This window comes from Triticum urartu, chromosome 3A, assembly GCF_056163025.1.
Source record: "Triticum urartu cultivar PI428250 chromosome 3A, HENAU_Tu73, whole genome shotgun sequence".
Lineage (NCBI taxonomy): Eukaryota > Viridiplantae > Streptophyta > Magnoliopsida > Poales > Poaceae > Triticum > Triticum urartu.
The window spans coordinates 263,805,651-263,828,768 of record NC_141875.1 but is presented as its reverse complement, the minus strand read 5'-3'; positions in this window follow the sequence as shown (position 1 = coordinate 263,828,768).

Sequence of the window (23,118 nt, the reverse complement as noted above, 5' to 3'; positions counted from 1 at the left end):
CCACGAGTAACAGCAAGAGACAAGAGCAGACGAATAGTCGTAGGCTTGATCACAGGACTGAAAGTATCATCATAATCAAGACCTTGACGTTGTTTGAACCCACGAGCAACAAGCCGAGCCTTATACCGTTCGATAGAGCCATCAGCATGTCGCTTAACTTTGAAAACCCATTTAGAGTCAATAATATTTGTACCTCTCTTCGGAGGAACAAGACGCCACGTACCATTTTTCAGCAATGCCTGATACTCTTGTTCCATCGCAGAACGCCAGTGAGGAATACCCATAGCGGCCTGGTAATGACGGGGTTCAGCAGAAGGATCATTTTCAGAATGAGCTATACAGGCTGCGAGCCATGCAACCGTGCCATCAGTGAATTTGCGCGGGCGAACAATACCACTCTTGCTGCGAGTGTGTGGACGATGAGCAACAGGAACCAGTTGCTCGATCGAGGTCGCAGGAACCAGCGGTGAAGAGACCTGTGTCTCTGGAGAAGCAGTTGGACCAGCAGAGTCAGACCGTGACGAGGGCGGGCTGCCAGGAGGCGATCCAGAGACGGGCGTCCCCGGATTGGTGGACGCAGGCGAGGACGGCCCAGTTGCGGGTGAGGGCAGCCCAGTGGATGCAGGAAGCTCCAGCAGCAGTGGAGCTAGGTCCGCTCGCGTAGCGGGTGTAGGCGAAGCCAACCCTGCATGGCCCATGCAGGGAGAAGGCAACACGGGATCGATGTGACCCGTGGCGGGCGAGCTCGCTGCTATCGAAACCGGGTCCAAGGGCGTAGCGGGCGCGGTCGAAGGAGGCCCTGCATGCCCCATGCAAGGAGCCGTAGCAGCAGGATCGTGAAGATCTGTTGAAGGAGCAGTCGAAGCATCGGAGGAATCCTCTAGGAGGACAAGCCGGGCACCTCTACCAGTTCCTGCACCATGGTTAGACAACAAAAGAGGCGAGTGTGCAGCATCGACAAATTGATCAGGCAATAAAGGAGATGAGTGCACTGGTTCGGTGGGTGTGGTGACAGGAGTAGGAAGATTAGAGAAAGGAAAAACATGCTCATCAAAGATAACATCACGTGAGATATACACACGATTTGTTGGGAAATGAAGACATTTATAACCTTTGTGCAACGGACTGTACCCAAGAAAAACGCACTTTTTAGAACGGAACTCAAGCTTGCGACTATTGTATGGACGGAGGTGCGGCCAACACGCACAACCGAAGACTTTGAGAAAAGTGTAATCAGGAATCTCATGAAGCAAGAGTTCAAGAGGAGTTTTCATACCAAGGAGCCACGACGGTAGTCTATTTATAAGGAAACAGGCGGTAGTAAAAGCATCACTCCAAAACCGAAAAGGAACAGAGGCATGAGCTAGTAAAGTTAAACCGGTCTCAACAAGATGACGATGCTTACGTTCAGCTGAACCGTTCTGCTGATGTGTATGAGGACAAGACACATGATGCGAAATCCCAAGCTTCTCAAAAAAGGTATTTAGATTGCGGTATTCACCCCCCCCCCCCAATCTGATTGAACATGAATAATTTTGTGTTGGAGAAGACGCTCAACGTGTGTTTGAAACTTAAGAAAAACATCGAACACATCAGACTTGTGTTTAAGAAGATAAATCCAAGTAAAGCGACTATAAGCATCAATAAAGCTGACATAGTACTCATGACCACTAACAGACATCTGAGTAGGACCCCAAACATCTAAAAACACAAGCTCAAGGGGAGTTTTGACTACATGACTAGAAACAGAAAAAGGTAACTGATGACTCTTTCCCTGCTGACAAGCATCACAAACTAAAATATCTTTATTACTAGACACCGACGGGAGCTCATGACGATGAAGAATATGACGAACAATGGGTGTAGCAGGATGACCAAGACGAGAGTGCCATTGTGAGGGAGACACTCGAACGGCACTGAAGACTTGAGGGACGGGAGAGACACAGCACGGCACATCAAGAGCGTATAGTCCATGTCGAAGGCGCCCTCTAAGAAGTACGTCCTGCGTAGCCCGGTCCTTGATAAAAAGATGAAACGGGTGAAACTCACAAAACACGTTATTGTCATAAGTAAGTTTAGGAACAGATAGCAAGTTACGGGCAACAGTGGGAACTCGAAGAACATTCTTAAGACGCAACTGGCGAGATGTGTGTGTGAGGAGAGATGCCTGACCAACATGAGAGATGTGCATACCTGCCCCATTGGCTGTGTGAACCTTGTCAGGACCATGGTAGGCCTCACGGATGGCAAGCTTGTCCAATTCATTTGTCACGTGCTCGGTGGCGCCAGTGTCCATGTACCAGGTAGGATCAACATTATAGGACTGAGTCTTCCCTTGGTGCTGCATCATGTTGACTTGACGCTCATTGCCCTTGCCGTTGTTGCCAAGTCCAAGAAACTCCGGCTGGAAACGACGATGACAGCGAGACGCAACATGGCGAGGTATTCCACACAGTTGACAAGGGGCAGCAGCTCCACAAGCGGCACAACAAGCACATGGGCACCCATTCTCGATGACGATGGTGGGGCGGGACTGAGCGGGTGCAGCAGGAGAGGCAGCACCCTTCCCTCCTGCAGGAGAGGTCGAAGCAACCGGAGTGGTAGCAGAACGGGCGCTGGGACGGGCACCCCCTTTTCCACCGCGGACAGCGGCGTTGACCGAGGGGGTCTCATCCGGATGACGACGGGCAAGGCGCTGCTCCGTGGAAAGAAGGCGCTGAAAAAGCTCCTGCGGTTTGATGGGAACCTTGCGTTCCTGAATCACCTCCACAAGAGAGTCATACTCCGCGTCGAGACCTTGGAGAATATACGTGGTAAACTCCGTGTCACGAAGGGGCTCGCCAATAGAGGCAAGCTGATCAGCAAGACGCTTGATTTTGTTGAAGAAGACCGTGACGGAGTGATGATCCTTGCGAGTTTCATTAAGCTGGGTACGAAGGGCCATATGCTGAGACGAAGACTGAGCGGAAAAGCTAGACTCCAGTGCACTCCATACCTCATGAGATGTAGTAGCAAAAAGCACCAAGCCGGCAACACCCTCGGTGAGAGAGGACTGAATTGCCGAGAGGATCGCTTGATCTTGAGCAATCCAGGGTCGGTACATGTGATGATCTGGCGAAGGGCATGGCAAAGTTCCATCCACAAAGCCCTCCAGATAATGACTGCGAAGGAGGGGAAGAATCTGCGCACGCCAGAACAAATAGTTGTCCATCTTGAGCTTGACCGGAAAAAGGTTGCTGAAGTAGAACGGCGGAGTTGTGATGACGTCGAGGGCAAAATCGTAGGGCGGCACAATAGCAGCACCAGAAGGGGCAACATCCACCGCGGGTGAAGATTGCGGTGCAGCCGGAGGAACCGGTGGTGGAGGAGTCGGTGACACACCATAAGGCCGTGGGAACGCCGGATGGCCGGGGCCGTAAGGAGCACCATAGCCAGCACCATGTGAGGCGCCATGGCCAGCTCCATAGTGAACGCCGCAAGGAGCGCCGTAGGTCATCCCATAAGGAGCGCCATAAGGAGCGCCATAGAACGACGCACCATAGGCTGCAGGGGCATGTGCGTATGGCGGCGGTGCGTAGGGCACCAGCGCGCCATAGTGGGGATGCAACGCCGGCGATCCGGGAGGAGCTGAAGAGGTCGCGGATGGCCGCCACGCAAGGTTCGGCCGGCCATGGCGCCTCGGATGGCCTCCACGCCTCTGTTTTGTGAACAGGGGAGAGAAGAGACTCCAAGTGGGCTGGGCCGCACTGTAGCTTAGCAGGCCTAAGTGCGCAATGAGAGCCTTTCTCTTTAGCCTTCTCTATAATTTAATTAGCTACGGTTCTCCATTTGTTTGCCCACCAAAGACTTTTGGAAACTTTGCAACTTGTCAAAACAAATACTAGGCATTATTTAGTACTGCCACAAAAAGTTTGGAGGCAAGATGATTTCGTTTGACTTCTACTTATTTTGGGTATTGTTTTAAATAGGTTAGGGGCAATTTAATATTCCAAATAGTATTGGATTACTTATGATAATTAGTTAGTGAATTCTTGCAACCCAGCAAACATTTTTGTTTTACCATTTGTATAACTAATAATTTGACTTTCTTTTCAATTTGAATTTGAATTCGGTTTGGATCAAAGTGTGGTTAAAAAATTGAATTGCAATGACATGGCACCATTATTGTGTGGTTACTGTAGCTCAACTATCCTGGCGTCACACTAACCCACTTCCTATGCATAGGGATTTCGTGAGAAAACAACTTATGGGAACAAGAATCAACTAGCATGGGAAGGCAAAACAAATGCAACTTCAACACAATCAACACATATAGAAGAAACTTGATATTATTGAGATACGTAAGAGCATAAGTTCCTCTCTCATAATAATTTTCAGAGGCATCATGAATGGATTCAACAATATAACTATCACATAGAACACTCTTTTCATGATGCACAAACATAGAAAATTTATTACTCTTTATGGCATACATGTCATCATAATAACTAGCGGTGTGACCCGCGCATTTGCGCGGCAGGTATATAAAATGTTACTAAAGTATGATTTAGGAATTTGAGGCATGCTCTTTAACAAAACAGAAATACATATAAATATGTTTGCGCAAAATCTATGACATTTTTCTACTATTTTAATTGGCCAATCAAAATATGTTCATCTGATTGTCTATTTTCTTGACTCCATACGTATCATCTGAATGGATGCCCAACGGTGAGAGTGAGTTGAGATAATTAATTGACCGGGAAACTAAATATCCTTTAGAGAAATACCTTGGTCTATCATAATTTTGTGATATACTGGATGTATGCCTCAATTCCATAAAGCATTTAGTCTTTTAAATATAATGAATGCTTATTTAGTCCACTGCATAATATGTCTTCCTTGCTAGGTTCTTTCTGTATATATTAATAGTACGATTAAGTAAAATTGCGTACAGAAGATTCATAGGATTGATTCAACTCTTTATGGAATTTTCCAACCAATAGTTAGATCTAAATTTTGATGACTTGGGTAAACATTCCTTTCTTCCTACACGCATCTCATTTATATGCTAATTGGAACTACTTGCACTGAAATTTATTTTATCGGTATAATATCACACATTCACATGATTCTATGTTCCTTCATAGTTCAACAATTTCTACTCATGCATGGAAAGTTTAACTATTAATATTACTTGTAACATAGTTATCATAATATTGTTTTGCTTTCTTTCTGCGATGCACTCACACAAATAGATAGCACATTAATACTCACACGGTACAGGAAGGCAACATTGTGTCCATTCTACCCAAGGAGAACTTTTTCCTTCACGTGCAGATCCAATCCTGATGATACATCTAATTCACATTTAATGTTTTTTCCTTCCACAAAACTACATAAGAAACACATGGATGCAAATATGGCTACTCCTTTTTCCTTGTAAGTTATCACTTCTTTGCCCCGTCTAGTTGACTTTTCTCGTCAAATCTATGTGGAGTTCATGACCACCATTTTTAAAGTATATTTCTATCTTTGATTCCCAATTTTTTTAAAGTAGTTTATTACTGATTAAACGCTTTTAGTCACTTCTAGAGGATGTTTCTTACCTATGTCGTTAGTACGAAAACATACTTTTTAGTATATTTATATTTTTATTTGTGATTATCTTTAAAAGGCAGTGATATTCTTTATCTGCCTTATAATATATCTATACATAATTTGGTCGAAGTTCAGCTACATGAATCTAAATGGAGTTCACCTGAACTTATCTCCATAGTTTTACTGATTTCTTTTGCCAACTGTATACATAAAAATATAGTTTTTCTATGAAAAACTTCTGATTTATTTATAAAGAAGATTTTCAGTAAAAACATTTTTTCTATGAAAAAAATGCTGATTTATTTGTAAAGAAGATTTTTTGTTTATGCCAATTGGTCAAAGTAAAAATTGCATCCACTTCAAAACCATATTTGGGAACACACGGTCTAGTCTCGAGTGTTTGTATCTTATAATTTGACTACATCTTATATACATATATATATTTCTAAAAAAACTTAATTTTTTAGATTATGAAAAAATATCTATACCTACTATTAAAGGGAATAGGTATTCTTGATTTAGTTTAGTTCTTTTCGTTTGGTTTGAGTGCACGCCAAGGTTTCGTACTATTGGCTTGGGAATAGGTATTCTTGGTTTAGTTTAGTCAATAATTGGGTCAAAATAAATCAACATTGTGGGAATTGAACACATGACCTCATGTCTGTATTTGGAATGTAACGACAAACAACCTATGTGCCTTTCACATTTAGTAACCCCAACTCGCTCTAAATATACAAGTGACAGTCCTCATGTTTAGGGTGAACTAATTAAGCGAATGAGCTAATTAAAGGAAGTATTGTGGGCTTAAATAGAATATTTAAAAAGATGTGTCTAATTAAAGAAAGGATTATAGGTAAACTGGTGAAATAATTAAAATAAGATTATGGTCTTAATAAATTCTACATGAAGGATTTGATGTAAAAAGGTAGGATAATTAAAAGGAAGGATCGGTAGGCTTCAGTATGTTGGGGCTACTAAATTAGAAAATGAAGGATTTGATTCCCGACTAAAACAACTAAGGATGTCATGGTAATTAAAGAAAGGATTATACTTAAATGCCTTAAAAAGATTATACTTAAATGGAACCAGTGGGAGATTATGCCCGGCAGAGAAAATATGAACACAACTAAATTGCATCGTATATTTTTATGTTCATTTTGTAGAAGGATGTTGATGCTGCATTGCAGCATGTTCTTCATAGTGAATCCGGTGCTGTGGGACATTATGTTTGCACAAAACATAATTTTTTCCATTGCAACGCACGGGCATATATACTAGTTAGCTGCTAAAATATGCATTATGCTTATATGTTGGTGATCAGTTATATAATTTAGGGTCGGCATAGGAGCTGCTAAGTAAAAGAATATGGTGGGTTATATTTATTTTATAGTTGGTCGTTGGCTGCATACTGGACATTCATTCTCGTGCTAGCTTATGTAGAATCTGATGTCACAGTTGGTCGTTGGCCGCATGTCCGCCTTTACTTTTTTCTTGTGCTAGCCTATGTAGTGAATCTGATGTCACAGTTGGTCGTTGGCCGGATGTCCTCCTTTACTTTTTCTTGGCCGTTTTTCTTTCTTTCTGCCCGGACTATTTCTTAGTAGTCAATATAGGAGTTGCATGTCCGTCTTTACTGTTTCGAAGCGGGACTCTTTCTTTTTTACCGGACTATCTTTTCTTGCCAATAGAGGATACCGAGTCCGTTTGCCACACATGCGCTGTTGTGTTAGACCGATTCCAATACACTCTCATATATTTTTTATTTGGCCGTTTTGGTAAAGTCTCAACTCTTATTATCTGGATCCACCACACAATTACTGTTGTACACATCCATAGTGTACGAATTCAAAACATAGTATGGATGTTTTATTTTTTTTCACAGCAGCGTTGAACTTGTCAAGACCCTTTTTTGGACCATTGTGTTACGTAAGTTTTCTTTTTATCTCTGGCGTTAATTATTTAATCCAATGATCTAATTAATTTTGTAGATATGGATTAATGAGAAGGCTTTAATGGTGCCTCCAATTAGTAAATATAAGATATAAGATATTAGATGTTTAACATTTTGAAATACAAAATTAACTTTTATTAAATATATGTTTTTGGTGACTAAATTTATTGAATGTCCGTTCTAGATTTTTCGTATACACCAAGAACATTGTTTTCTAGTATATGTTTAACATTTTAAATACATGATCCACATCTTTTCATACACATCGTATTTGTTTTGTATACATTTTTGTATAAAATGAAAAACATTTTTTATATACGCACTTAACAATTTTCACCATTGTTAACCTATCTTGATGAGTCATTTATGCACTACTCCCTACGTTCCTAAATATAAGTCTTTATAGAGATTTGAATATAGAGTACATACAGAGCAAAATGAGCGAATCTAGACTCTAAACTACATCTATATACATCCGTATGTAGTTCATATTGAAATCTCTAGAAAGACTTATATTTAGGAATGGAGGGAGTATATATTTTTCACCATAGCAATAGATCATTGAATGGTGTCCAAGAGCCCTTCTAATTAGTGCTCTATGAGTCTTCCATTTTGTCTTGTTGTGGAATAATTCAACTCTTATGTACTTTGGTGCGTGCTCTGGATAAGTGTGGGCTCCTAGAGGCATTGCAAAATCATTTACTGTTGGTCAAGTTGTTTCGGCTCCATCATATCCAAGTGGCCATCAAAAGTACTCTATACACATAGGATGATTAGAGCACAACGGTTTTTAGAACACTCCTAGATAACTCAACATCAATCATTGTTCTAACATTCCATGACCTCTATATGCAATTGGTTGCCCTTTTGAAGAATCAGATATCGATAATGCATTGCTTATGCCAGTTGCTTAGGTCAGCTCAGGCTATAACTCTAGAGTTTTAGAGTGCCTAGATACTATAACTTTGTTCAAATGGAAAGGAACGAACTATAAGATGCTATGTAATATATACATTGAACACATTTGTTCCCCGCACAAAATGAGATTGAATAATTTTATATGATGTTGGGATGCATATGATTTACAACTTCCTCCCCATTATGCATATGACTCATGACTACTCTATTGCATAGGGGTGTGAAGGAAATATGCCCTAGAGGCAATAATAAAGTTTTTATTTATATTTCCTTATATCATGATAAATGTTTATTATTCATGCTAGAATTGTATTAATCGAAAACTTAATACATGTGTGAATATATATAGAAAAACAGTGTCACTAGTATGCCTCTACTTGACTGGCTTGTTGAATCAATGATGGTTATGTTTCCTAACCATAGACATGAGTTGTAATTTGATTAACGGGATCACATCATTAGAGAATGATGTGATTGACTTGAACCATCTGTTAGCTTACCACAATGATCGTTTAGTTTGTTGCTATTGCTTTCTCCATAACTATACATGTTCCTATGACTATGAGATCATGCAACTCCCGAATACCGGAGGAAAACTTTGTGTGCTACCAAACGTTACAACGTAACTGGGTGATTATAAAGGTGCTCTACAGGTGTCTCCGATGGTGTTTGTTGAGTTGGCATGGATCAAGATTAGGATTTGTCACAACAAGCCTTGCAAGCAACGTAGCTAATGAGTTAGTTATGTGATGTAGCATTACGGAATGAGTAAAGAGATTTGCAGGTAACGAGATTGAACTAGGTATTGAGATACCGACGATCAAATCTCGGGCAAGTAACATACCGATGACAAAGGGAACAACGTATATCGTTATGCGGTTTAACCGATAAAGATCTTCGTAGAATATGTAGGAGCCAATATGAGCATCCAGGTTTCGCTATTGGTTATTGACCGGAGACATGTCTCGGTCATGTCTAATAGTTCTCGAACCCGTAGGGTCCGCATGCTTAACGTTCGGTGACGATTGGTATTATGAGTTTATGTGTTTTGATGTACCGAAGGTTGTTCGGAGTCCTGGATGAAATCAGGGACATGACGAGCAGTCTCGAAATGTTTGAGAAGTAAAGATCGATATATTGGAAGGCTATATTCGGACATCCGAAAGGTTCTGAGTGGTTCGGGTATTTATCGGAGTACCGGAGAGTTACGAGAATTCGCCGGGGAGTATATGGGCCTTATTGGACTTTAGGGGAAAGAGAGTGGGGCTGCCTAGGGCAGGCTACGTGCGCCCCCAAGGCCTAGTCCGAATTGGACTAGGGGGAGGGGCGGTGCCCCCTCCTTCCTTCTCTTCTCTTTTCCCTTTCCTTCTTTCCTACTCCTACTACATGGAAGGGGGGAATCCTACTCCCGGTGGGACTAGGACTCCCCAGAGCGCGCCATAGTAGAGGGCCGGCCTCCTCCTCCCTCCATCCTTTATATACATGGCCAGGGGGCACCCCATAGAGACACAAGTTGATCAATGATCTTTTAGCCGTGTGCGGTGCCCCCCTCCACCATAATCCACCTCGGTCATATCGTAGCAGTGCTTAGGCGAAGCCCTATTCCGGTAGTATCATCATCACCATCATCACGCCGTCGTGCAGACGAAACTCTCCCTCGAAGCTCTACTGGATCGTGAGTTCGCGGGACGTCACCGAGCTGAACGTGTGTAGATCACGAAAGTGTCGTACCTTCGGTGCTAGATCGGTCGATCGTGAAGACGTACTACTACATCAAATGCATTGTCATAACGCTTCCGCTTACGGTCTACGATGGTACGTAGACGATACTCTCCCCTCTCATTGCTATGCATCACCATGATCTTGTGTGTGCGTAGGAATATTTTTTGAAATTATCGCGTTCCCAAACAGTGGTATGATACGTCCATTTTGCATCATGCTTTTATATCGATATTAATTGCATTATGGGCTGTTATTACACATTATGTGACAATACTTATGCCTATTCTCTCTTATTTTACAAGGTTTACATGAAGAGGGAGGATATCGGCAGCTGGGATTCTAGGCTGGAAAAGGAGCAAATATTAGAGACCTATTCTGCACAGCTCCAAAAGTCCTGAAACTTCACGGAAGTTATTTCCAGAATATATAAAAAATACCGAGCGAAGAAAGTTCCAGAGGGGGCCACACCCAGGCCACGAGGGTGGGGGGCGCGCCCTACCCCCCTGGGCATGCCCCCCTGCCTCGTGGGCCCCCTGGCGGCCCTCCGATGCCCATCTTGTGCTATATGAGGTCTTTCGTCCGAGAAAAAATAAGAAGCAAACTTTCGGGAAGAAACTCCGCCACCACGAGGCGGAACCTTGGCGGAACCAATCTACGGCTCCGGCGAAGCTGTTCTGCCGGGGAAACTTCCCTCCGGGAGGGGGAAATCATGCCATCGTCATATCCAACGATCCTATCATCGGGAGGGGGTCAATCTCCATCAACATCTTCACTAGAACCATCTCATCTCAAACCCTAGTACATCTCTTGTATCCAATCTTTGTATCCAAACCTCAGATTGGTACCTGTGGGTTGCTAGTAGTGTTGATTACTCCTTGTAGTAGATGCTAGTTGGTTTACTTGGTGGAAGATTATATGTTCAGATCCATTATGCATAATGAGTAGTTACGTTTGTTCCTAAGGACATGGGAGAACTCTTGCTATAAGTAGTCATGTGAATTTGGTATTCGTTCGATATTTTGATGAGATGTATGTTGTCATCCCTCTAGTGGTGTCATGTGAACGTCAACTGCATGACACTTCACCATTGTTTAGGCCTAGAGGGAGGCATTGGGAAGTAATAAGTAGATGATGGGTTGCTAGAGTGACAGAAGCTTAAACCCTTGTTTATGCATTGCTTCGTAAGGGGCTGATTTGGATCCATATGTTTCATGCTATGGTTAGGTTTACCTTAATAATTCTGTTGTAGTTGCGGATGCTTGCAATAGGGGTTAATCATAAGTGGGATGCTTTTCCAATTAAGGAAAATACCCAAGCACCGGTCCACCCACATATCAAATTATCAAAGTACCGAACGCGAATCATATGAGCATGATGAAAACTAGCTTGACGATAATTCCCATGTGTCCTCTGGAGCGCTTTTCTCTATATAAGAGTTTGTCCAGGCTTGTCCTTTGCTACAAAAAGGATTGGGCCATCTTGCTGCGCCTTATTTACTTTTATTACTTGTTGCTCATTACAATTTATCTTATCACAAACTATTTGTTACCGATAATTTCAGTACTTGCAGAGAATACCTTGCTGAAAACCGCTTATCATCTCCTTCTGCTCCGTTGCCAGGGAGTGACACTCTTCCTTATCAAGAGGACTACGATATATCCCCTATACTTGTGGGTCATCAAGTCTCTTTTCTAGCGCCGTTGCCAGGGAGTGAAGCGTCTTTGGTAGGTGGAATTTGATAAGGAAAAATTTATATAGTGTGCTGAATTTTACTGTCACTTGTTACTATGGAATATAATCCTTTGAGGGGTTTGTTTGGGGTATCTTCACCTCGTCCGGAACCACAATTAGCTACCTCTCAACCTACTGAATATGTTTACTTTGAAATTCCTTTGGGTATGACAGAGAAACTGCTAGCTAATCCTTTTGCAGGAGATGGAACATTGCATCCCGATTTACACTTAATCTATGTGGATGAAGTTTTTGGATTATTTAAGCTTGCAGGTCTGCCGGATGATGTTATCAAGAGGAAGGTCTTCCCTTTATCTTTGAAGGGAGATGCATTGACATGGTATAGGCTATGTGATGATATGGGAGCATGGGATTATAAGCGATTGAAATTGGAATTTCACCAGAAGTTTTATCCTATGCATCTTGTTCATCGTGATCATAATTATATGTATAATTTTTGGCCTCGTGAAGGAGAAAGCATCGCTCAAGCTCGGGGGAGGCTTAAATCAATGTTATATTCATACCCTAATCATGATCTCTCAAGAGAAATGATTATTCAAAAAATTTATGCTCGGCTTTCTCTCAGTAATCGCTCCATGCTCGATACTTCTTGTACTGGATCTTTTATGATGAAGACTATTGAATTCAAATGGGATTTATTGGAAAGAATTAAACGCAACTCTGAAGGTTGGGACCTCGACGAAGGTAAGGAGTCAAGTATAACACCTAAGTTTGATTGTGTTAAATCTTTTATGGATACCGATGCATTTCGTGAATTTAGCACTAAATATGGACTTGACTCTGAGATAGTAGCTTTCTTTTGTGAATCCTTTGCTACTCATGTTGATCTCCCTAAGGAGAAGTGGTTTAAATATAATCCTCCAATTGAAGTAAAAGTAGTTGCACTATTAAAGTTGAAGAAAAGACTATCACTTATAATGATCCTGTTGTTCCTACTGCTTATGTTGAGAAACCACCTTTCCCTGTTAGAATAAAGGATCATGCTAAAGTTTCAACTGTAGTCAACAAAAGTAATATTAGGACGCACAAACCCCCTAAGCAAGTTAAAGTTGAACCTAATATTTCTGTGGTTAAAGATCTCTTGGCCAATAATATTGATGGGCATGTTATTTACTTCTGTGATGAGACTGCTAGAATTACTAGACCTGATACTAAAAATAAACATAGACCTGTTGTAGGCATGCCTGTTATTTCTGTTAAAATAGTAGATCATTGCTATCATGGCTTATGTGATATGGGTGCTAGTGCAAGTGCAATACCTCATTCCTTATACAAAGAAATTATGCATGATATTGCACCTGCTGAGATAGAAGATATCGATGTTACCATTAAGCTTGCCAATAGAGATACTATTTCACCAATTGGGATTGTTAGAGATGTTGAAGTCTTGTGTGGGAAGGTTAAATATCCTACTAGTTTTCTTGTTCTTGGTTCCCCACAAGATAGCTTTTGTCCCATTATATTTGGTACACCCTTCTTGAATACTGTTAATGTTAAGATAGACTGCAATAAGGATATTGTTTCTGTTGGTTTAGGGGATATGTCTCATGAGCTTAATTTTGCTAAGTTTTGTAGACAACCCCATGATGAGGAATTGCCTAGTAAAGATTAAATTATTGGTCTTGCTTCTATTGCCATGCCTCCTACCGATCCTTTAGAACAATATTTACTAGACCATGAAAATGATCATGAATGAAAGAAGGGAAATAGATGAAGTATTCTTTAAACAGGGACCTATTCTAAAACACAACTTGCTTGTTGAAATCCTAGGGGATCCTCCTCCACCCAAGGGTGATCCCGTGTTTGAGCTTAAACCATTACCTGATACTCTTAAATATGCTTATCTTAATGAAAAGAAGATATATCATGTTATTATTAGTGCTAACCTTTTAGAGAAGGAGGAAGAAAAATTATTGAAAACTCTGAAGAAGCACCGCGCTGCTATTGGATATACTCTTGATGATCTTAAAGGCATTAGTCCCACTGTATGTCAACACAAAATAAATTTGGAGAAATACGCCAAACCATTTATTGATCACCAACGACAGCTGAATCCTAAGATGAAAGAAGTGGTAAGAAAGGAAATATTAAAGCTCCTTGAGGCAGGTATAGTTTATCCTGTTGCTGATAGTCAGTGGGTAAGTCCTGTCCATTGTGTCCCTAAGAAGGGAGGTATTACTATCGTTCCCAATGATAAACATGAATTGGTTCCACAAAGAATTATTACAGGTTATAGGATGGTAATTTATTTTCGCAAATTAAATAAAGCTACTAAAAAGATCATTACCCTTTGCCTTTCATTGATCAAATGCTAGGAAGATCATCCAAACATACACATTTTTGCTTTCTAGATCGTTACTCTGGTTTCTATCAAATACCTGTGTCAGCTGAGGATCAAGAAAAGACCACTTTTACTTGCCCTTTTGGTACTTTTGCTTATAGACGTATGCCTTTTGGTTTATGTAATGCACCTGCTACCTTTCAAAGATGCATGATGGCTATATTCTCTGACTTTTGTGAAAATATTTGTGATGTATTCATGGATGATTTCTCCGTTTATGGATCCTCTTTTGATGATTGCTTGAGCAACCTTGATCAAGTTTTGCAGAGATGTGAAGAAACTAATCTCGTTTTGAATTGGGAGAAGTGCCACTTTATCGTTAATGAAGGCATTGTCTTGGGGCATAAAATTTCTGAAAGAGGTATTGAAGTTAACAAAGCTAAAGTTGATGCTATTGAAAAGATGTCGTGTCCTAAAGACATCAAAGGTATAAGAAGTTTTCTGGGTCAAACCGGTTTTTATCGGAGGTTCATTAAGGACTTTTCAAAAATTTCTCGGCCTCTAACTAATCTATTACAAAACGATATTCCTTTTGTCTTTGATGATGATTGTGTAGAAGCATTCGAAGTACTTAAGAAAGCTTTGATTTCTGCACCTATTGTTCAGCCACCTGATTGGAATTTACCTTTTGAAATTATGTGTGATGCTAGTGATTATGCTGTAGGTCCTATTCTAGGGCAAAGAGTTGATAAGAAATTAAATGTTATTCAATATGCTAGTAAAACTCTAGACAATGCTTGGAGAAATTATGCTACTACTGAAAAAGAATTTTTAGCAGTTGTATTTGCATGTGATAAGTTCAGACCTTATATTGTTGATTCTAAAGTAACTACCCACACTGATCATGCTACTATTAAATATCTTATGGAAGAGAAAGATGCTAAACCTAGACTTATTAGATGGGTTCTCCTGCTACAATAATTTGATTTGCATATCATTGATAGAAAGGGAGCTGAGAACCCTGTTGCAGACAACTTGTCTAGGTTAGAGAATGTTCTTGATGACCCACTACCTATTGACGATAGCTTTCCTGATGAACAACTAAATGTCATAAATGCTTCTCGTACTGCTCCATGGTATGCTGATTATGCTAATTATATTGTCGCTAAATTTATACCACCTAGTTTCACATACCAGAAAAAGAAAAAGTTCTTCTATGATTTAAGACATTACTTTTGGGATGACCCACATCTTTATAAAGGAGTAGATGGTGTTATTAGACGTTGTGTACCTGAGCATGAACAGGAATATATCCTACGCAAGTGTCACTCTGAAGCCTATGGAGGACACCATGCTAGAGATAGAATTGCACATAAGGTATTGCAATCTGGTTTTATTGGCGTACTCTCTTCAAGGATGCCCGTAAGTTTGTCTTGTCTTGTGATGAATGTCAAAGAATTGGTAATATTAGTAGACGTCAAGAGATGCCTATGAATTATTCACTTGTTATTGAACCATTTGATGTTTGGGGCTTTGATTATATGGGACCGTTTCCTTCCTCTAATGGGTATACACATATTTTAGTTGCTGTTGATTATGTTACTAAGTGGGTAGAAGCTATTCCAACTAGTAGTGCTGATCATAACACCTCTATTAAGATGCTTAAAGAAGTTATTTTCCTGAGGTTTGGAGTCCGTAGATATTTAATGACTGATGGTGGTTCACACTTTATTCATGGTGCCTTTCGTAAAATGCTTGCTAAGTATGATATTAATCATAGAATTGCATCTCCTTATCACCCATAGTCTAATGGTCAAGTAGAATTGAGTAATAGAGATATCAAATTAATTTTGCAAAAGACCATTAATAGATCTAGGAAGAATTGGTCCAAGAAACTTGATGATGCATTATGGGCTTATAGAACTGCATATAAAAATCCTATGGGTATGTCTCCTTATAAAATGGTTTATGGTAAAGCTTGTCACTTACCTCTCAAACTAGAACATAATGCATATTGGGCTATCAAAGAGATCAACTATGATTTCAAACTTGTGGGTGAGAAGAGGTTATTTGACATTAGTTCACTTGATGAATGGAGAACCCAGGCCTATGAAAATGCCAAACTGTTTAAAGAAAAAGTTAAAAGATGGCATGACAAAAGGATACAAAAGCGTGAGTTTAATATAGGTGATTATGTGTTGCTATACAACTCCCGTTTAAGATTTTTTTGCAGGCAAACCTCTCTCTAAATGGGAAGGTCCTTACGTTATTGAGGAGGTCTATCGTTCTGGTGCCATAAAAATCAACAACTTCGAAGGCACAAATCCGAAGGTGGTGAACGGTCAAAGAATCAAACATTATATCTCAGGTAATCCCATAAATGTTGAAACTAATATTACTGAAACCGTAACCCCGGAGGAATACATAAGAGACACTTTCCGGAACGTTTCAGACTCCGAAAAGGAATAGGTACGTGGTACGGTAAGTAAACCGACTCCAAAACAGTTCTAATCGCAATTTTCCTCCGTTTTGGGATATTAAAGAAAATAGGAAAATAAGAAGCAGACCAGAAAGGACACGATGCTTCCACGAGGGTGGAGGGCGCGCCCTACCCCCCTAGGTGCGCCCCCTGCCCCGTGGGAGCCTCGTGCGCTCTCCAGACTCCATTTTCTTGCATGATACTTCCTTTGGTCGCTAAAAATTCATTATATAATCTCCTGAAGGTTTTAACAACCGTATCACACAAATATCCTCTATCTTTGTTTCAAGCTGTTCCCGCTGCAGATTAGAGCAATATGTCATCCTAGGATTCGGAAGGAGAAAGCTATGTGGCTGATTACCTTGCAGCTCCTAAGGTCTATGTGGACGTGGATCATTATGGTTGGTCTATGAAAAAAGAAGAGGACTATGAACCCAAGGGAAAAGAGGAGACGAGCTCAGATGAAGATGAAGTCCCATTACCTCAACTTGGGGACATGCATGTGGAGTTCAAAAAGTCAAGCCTCCCTGATAGAGCAAAGAAACCTAAGATCGAGTTTATCCCTTTTCGCCTCTTGCAGGAAAACAAATAGGAATTATGCAAGAAGATATTAAGCCTTGAGCAGGAGATCGATGATCTAAGGGATCAAAATTCTGTCCTCAAGCGCAAATTAAGGAAGAAGTCTACACCATCAACAGAACCAACACCTTCTTCACCAACAAAGAAGAACTGAGCATCGAGTATGAGCACTCCCCTGTGCAACTGCCAAGCTTTGTGGAGTGCCCCGATATCGTATCACCATCACAACTTTTATCTTTACTGTTTTTCTTAGTTCGATCCTTTTGGTAATATCTTGATCTAGTAGAATAAAGTTTTAGTATGATCTAGTTGTGAGTTTTGCTTTATGATCCTTCTATGTAATCGAGTCCGTGAGCTATATATAATAAAGATTAGTGTTGAGTCAAGGGCTTGATTACCATGCTATGATCTTGAAGAAATAAAATAAAAGAGAAGAAATAAAAAGAAATAAAAGATCATATGGATCTTATGGAGAGTAATGAGCTCACATATAAAGAGTATGATGAATAAAAGTTGTTGAGAGTTGACAAACATAGTTTTGGTCATCGTTGTAATTAATAGGAAGTAATAAAGAAAGAGAGGTCTTCACATATAAATATACTATCTTGGACATCTTTTATGATTGTGAGCACTCATTAAAGTATGACATGCTAAAGAGTTGATGTTGGACAAGGAAGACAACGTAATGGGTTATGTTTTCTTACATCTGAGATAAATTATATTGTCATGGATCATCCAACATGTTGAGCTTGCCTTTCCCTCTCATGCTAGCCAATTTCCTTGCACCAAGTGGAGATACTACTTGTGCTTCCAAATATCCCTAAAACCAGTTTTGCCATGAGAGTTCACCATATCTACCTATGGATTGAGTAAGATCCATCAAGTTAGTTGTCATCGGTGCAAGCAATAAAAATTGCTCTCTAAATATGTATGACTTATTATTGTGGAGAAAATAAGCTTTATACAATCTTGTGATGTGGAATAAATAAATGCGACGGACTGCATAAGAAAGGTCCATATCACAAGTGGAAATATAAAGTGACATTCTTTTGCATTAAGATTTCGTGCATCCAACCATAAAAGTGCATGACAACCTCTGCTTCCCTCTGCGAAGGGCCTATCTTTTATTCTTGTCTTATACTTCATGCAAAGAGTCATGGTGATATTCACATTTCCTTTTTACATTTTATCCTTTGGCAAGCACAATGTGTTGGAAAGATCCTAATATATATAGCTAATTGGATGTGTGTTTTCATGAACTATTATTGTTGACATTACCCTTTGAGGTAAAACGTTCGGAGGCAAAACTATAAGCCCCTATCTTTCTCTGTGTCCGATTAAAACTTCATAACAATAAATATCGTGTGAGTGCTAGAAATTGTGAAAGACTAAATGATAGTTGAGTATGTGGACTTGCTGAAAAGCTCTTATATTGACTCTTTACAATGTTATGATAAATTCCAATTGCTTCAATGACTGAGATTATAGTTTGTTAGTTTTCAATAAAGTTTATGATTCATACTTGAAATTGTGATTGAATTGTTACTTTAGCATAAGAGATCATATGACAATATATATACATGTTGCTGCTCTAAGAATGATCATGATGCCCTCATGTTGGTATTTTATTTTTATCGACACCTCTATCTCTAAACATGTGGACATATTTTTTGATTTCAGCTTTCGCTTGAGGACAAGCGAGGTCTAAGCTTGGGGGAGTTGATATGTCCATCTTGCATCATGCTTTTATATCGATATTTATTGCATTATGGGCTGTTATTACACATTATGTCACAATACTTATGCCTATTCTCTCTTATTTTACAAGGTTTACATGAAGAGGGAGGATACCGGCAGCTGGGATTCTAGGCTGGAAAAGGAGCAAATATTAGAGACCTATTTTGCACAGCTCCAAAAGTCCTGAAACTTCACGGAAGTTATTTCCAGAATATGTAAAAAATACTTATTCACGAAAGAGGGAGGATACTTTTCCTTATATGACATTAGCCCTTACTTAAGCCGCCATTACTTATTTACGCCATCATTTAACTATTATTTTCACCATTGAATTGAGCCGGCATGTTACTTTCTTTTCAGTTCATCTTTTGATCATCATGCCGTCAAAAGCACCGACTGTCTGCAACTGGGTCCCTTCCATAGTTACTGAGGACAATCTGAAGGAATTCTTTGCCATAGGTTTTTTGCCAGGGAAGAATGTTATGTCTTACTGTGCACCTGACCCGGACGAGGAACGACCCAATCCAAAAGATGGTGAATTTATTGTCTTTTCTGACCACATGAACCATGGCTTTTCCCCACCCGGCTCAAAGTTCTTCAAAGACATCCTCCATTTTTTCAAACTCCACCCTCAAGATATCAGGCCCAACTCCATAACCAATATCTGCAACTTCCAAGTTCTCTGTGAGGTGTACCTTCAAGAAGAATCGACTTTGGAACTCTTTAGAGAGTATTTTTATCTGAACCGCCAGAACGAGTGCACCAATGGCCCTAGCTTGGAACTTGGAGGCATCTCAATTCAGCGTCGACAGGGCGCCGTCTTCCCCCTAATAGTCTTGCCGAGTCATCGCAAAGACTGGAATCAGACTTGGTTCTATTGTCAAGACACTTCACCAGCAAATGAGAAGCCACTGCCGGGTTATCGCGCAGAGCGTCTTGACTCCAAGTTTGCACTCCCTGACAAACTCACTGCCACCGAACGCAAGCAGCTGATTCCATCAATTAAAATGATTAACGCTTTATTGGGGAACGGCTTAACCGGAGTTGACTTGACCCGTTGCTGGGTTGCGTGGCGGGTCATCCCTCTAAGCCGCCGATCCAAATTGATGTATGAATATGGTGGAGGCCCAGACGACTCTCTTCGTCATAGCTCCGTTCAATTAACTGAAGAGGATATTGTTTCAATGTCAACCCTTCTGGTGAATGGCAAATATGAGGACTGCAGTAAAGTCGGGTTAAACCCCTTCTGCAAACTTAACCCAGCGCCAGAGGTAAAGAACCTATGGTCTCTTTCTCTTTGTATTTTTCTCAGCCGTTTTAAATACTTCCATGACCTTTCATCTTGTTTATTTGTTTATAGGCCAAATCTGATTTCTGGAAAGCCAAGTATGACCACGAAGCCGCCAAGAAAGCTAGAGCCGCCGCCATAACTGCCAAGAAGACGACCCAGAGGTCGAAGAAGAAGAAGTAGAGCACCGCTGAGGACCTGTTAAAGCTTGATGATGATACTTCTGAGTCAGAGGTAGCCCTTGACTCCCTTGGCCAGTGTTTTAATAACCTTATTAACACTGATCATTGCCAGGACGACACGGGGACCAGTCAGGCCGTGGAAGAAGAGGTAACTATTTCCTCCGACTCAACCCATTTGCCAAGACAGAAACTTCGAGTCGTAACCCGAAAAGAAAGGTTTTCACACCCTTTGGCTTATTTGGACCCTCATTTTCTTTTGAAAAAGCAGCAACATGAGAGCCGCCGTCAGGCCCGGAACGACGATGAACCGCCTTTTGTTCTTCAACAAACTCCTCAAAAACGCCAGAAAGAGGTTTATTTCTTCGTCTTTTACTTTCCATTAATGGATCTTCTCCCTTGCATTACTAACTTTATTTTATCTTTGCAGGAGGTGTCTCGCTATTCTGGCGACTCGTCTCAGACTCAATTTTCGGCCTTTAAGACTACCCCTGGGTAAGGAAAAAAATCATCTTTCCTCCGTGTCTTTCAAACTGCATCTTTATACTAACTGTCTCATAACATATTTCTTAGTGGCCAAGCCAAGTCCTAGAAGGCCAAGGTGACTAGGCCGGCGGAAGACCCGTCAGTCCTTGCACCTGAACCGGCCATGCCACCTTCTCCCACTCAAACTGAAGCACTAGAAGACCTGGCTGCCAATGCTCAATTAGATACTCCTAAGCCGTCAGCTGACGATACCATCGTTAACCCTTCTACTACCGGACCATCCAGCTCGGCCAACCCGCCATCATCGTCTGTCCATGACGTTCTGATCACTAGAAGCCATTTTGTTGAGCTGGAGAATCCCACCATGTTAGCTCGTCACACCGCTAAACAAGAGGCCCCGGAGAGAGAGAAAGTGTGTTTTGATATTTCTCATTACAACCATCTGAACGCCAATGACATATTGTCCGGCTATCTCATCCATGTGCACTCTAGCCGTGAACCGGAAATCGAGATGGTCAAGCAATTGCAGCTGAAGTATGAGGTATGCTCTTCCGGTTTACTTATATTCTGCCAGCCCCCAAGTCTTTAGATTATGATAAAACTTGAATGATCTGTAGACTTATGATATAGGCTAAAGCTTTACCTTTAGATTTTTCTGAGGTCCAATAAAGTAGTACAAACTTCACCTATAGTCCCCAAGGGCCGGTTCACTTGATCATAAATGAGCCGGTACTTTAATTTCATAAATGTCTTGTGTCGAACCCAACAAATATTGTAATCCGGCTTAATCTTGAGAGACTTTCTGAATATCATGCATTAGCCCCCAAGTGCCAAGTGCTGTTATTTTGTAAGGTACTTGGGACTTGCAATATATTAGAGTCATAAGAAATTGTTTTGGCATACATTAGCCCCAAAGTGTCAAGTGGGTTTGCAGTGCAAAGTACTTGAGACTTGAGTCTTGAACTTTTTAGTTTAAACCTTGACACACCTGTGTATGTTTTGTAGAACGCCTTAGCTGAATTGAGTTCCCAATTAACTAACGCCAAGACCCGACTGACAGATCAAGAGGCAGAAATCAAGTCTGCTGTCTCTAAACTTCAATTAAGTCTTGCTGAGACGAAAAAACTGAAAACCAGCTTGACTGCCAAAAAGAAATCCTTGGCGGAAGAAAAGATATTGCTGACACAACGCGCTGAAAAAGATGAAGCGGCTCTTGAAGAGGTTACCACTGAACTGACCAGTTTAAAGAACCGAGTGTCTCAAATGGTTTCCGCCATCTTTGGTAAGCCATCTATACTGATCTTTTATACCTTCTTTTGACCCGAAATATAAACCGCCAGCTGACCCCTTGTTTAAAAAACATGCACAGGCCCGCGAAGCAAGAATCTGAGCTAAGATAATGTGACTAAACTGAAGGCGGTCTATACCTTAGTGGAGCAGTTGTACACTGGTGCTCAACGAGCACTGGCTGCTATCTCTCCTGCCAATCAAGGACCCAAACGGCTCAGTGATGTCTTGAAAAAATTGTCAATCTTACCCGCCAGCTTCCAAGAAGTCAAACAATCCTGTGCCAGAGCTGGAGCCTTGACTCCCCTGAGCCGCTCCAAAGCCTGGGTGCCAGATCTAGACCCGGTGGATGTAGCTAGGGGGTACCTGACTGTAAAGGAGGTCGGGTCTCTATTCAAGCAAGATGACTTCATTGCTTGCGTGAGGGGAGTTCAACCTCAGGCTACCATTCTTGGAGATGAAACCAATATTGACAGATATCAGCCGGGTTTTGATTTGGAGAATAAGAAGATGGCGACTCCTTCTTACAAGGTGACAGACCTTATCCCGCCGGTTCGTCAACACACGTTTGCTACAGAAGTTGATCCGGCTGGCTTGATTGATGATGAATCAGAGTTCATTGGTGTGAACTGCTTTGACTGGTCCAATCCCAGCTTTCAATTGACAGAAGGAGGTGAACCGGCGAGGGAAGAGCGAGAACCATCTTTGTGGGCTTTTAAAAGCCTTGTAATATAATTAGCTTGAAACACTGCATATTTTGCCTATGCTATCGTGCATAAGACGCCGTGTGTGACTCTTTGCTTCCTGCTGTCAATATATGCGTCACATTTATGGTTATCTTTGTAATATTTCGGCTCTGTTCCTGTAGAAAAAGGAAAA